Source organism: Tupaia chinensis, unplaced genomic scaffold, assembly GCF_000334495.1.
Source record: "Tupaia chinensis unplaced genomic scaffold, TupChi_1.0 Scaffold000201_1, whole genome shotgun sequence".
Classification (NCBI taxonomy): domain Eukaryota; kingdom Metazoa; phylum Chordata; class Mammalia; order Scandentia; family Tupaiidae; genus Tupaia; species Tupaia belangeri.
In genome coordinates, this window is record NW_006159676.1 from 817,475 (window position 1) to 818,544 (window position 1,070).

Genomic DNA, 1,070 nt, shown 5'->3' on the forward strand with positions numbered 1-1,070 from the left:
GGGACACGAACCGCGGTCGACTACGTGGGAGTCCAGCGACATAGCCATTACGCTAACTGCTGGTTCCCAATAAAATAATTCTTTAGAAAAAAATAACTATTTATTTGAGGGGCTAGGAGGTGGCGGGGTGGTTAAGAGGCTGGACTTCCACATGCCCGATCACATGGCTCGTGTCCCAGGCCTAGTGGCTTGCTTTCTCACTTTCCTTTTTTCTCACTCTGTCTCTCTCTGGTCCAATTAAAAACTAATAATAAATATAAATAAAATAATTTTTTAAAAAGAATTATTTATTTGAAACCAGCATATGGTATAATGGTTACGTCACTGGACTCCCACATGGTTAATCATGGTTCAAGTTCTGGACCTGGTGGCTTGAAAGTCATGCAAGGCGCGTGTGCATGTGTGCCCAAAATTGCAAGAAGAGAATGGAAGAGAAGGGATTGAAGAGTGGCCATCGCCCCTGGGGAGCGATTTTTTATTTTCTGTCTCTGTCTTTGGCTAGTGCACGTGCCCTGTACCAAAAATCCTTCTTGCAAGCCACCAGTCTACAAAATACAGGAACTGGGATGAATAGATGGCATAATGGTCACATCACTGGACTCCCACATGGTCAAACGCAGTTTGAGTCCCAGACCTGGTGGTTTAAAACTCACACAAGGCATGCATGCATGCGTGATGAAGATCCCAAGAGAATGGAGGAGAAGAGATTGTGGTGTTGCTGTCCCCCCAGGGGGTGATTTCTCACATTCTGTCTCTCTCTGTCTTTCTGGCTAGTGCATGCGCCCTATAGCAAAAACCTCTCTAAAAAAATAAATAAGAAAAAAGAAAGAAAAGAATATTTATTTAATTTTATTTATTATTATTAATTTTACATTTCATCAGAGAAAAACAAGAAAGCAAGATGCCAGGACTGAGACTCTAACCGCAGTCAGCACATTTGGGAGTCCAGCGCCTTAACTACCACGCCACCTGTCAGCCCCAGCAAAAGAATCTTTTTTTAAAAAAAATGTACAGGGACCAGCAGTTAGTGTAATGGCTATGTCACTGGACTCCCATGTAGTCGACCAGGG

General features: G+C 43.1%; 1 protein-coding gene across 1 annotated transcript in view; it reads left to right on the top strand.

Moving 5' to 3' along the window:
• TM6SF2 (transmembrane 6 superfamily member 2) overlaps positions 1–1,070 on the top strand; it is a gene marked incomplete at its 5' end in the record, with an annotated part of 19,893 nt that overhangs the window by 7,977 nt on the left and 10,846 nt on the right.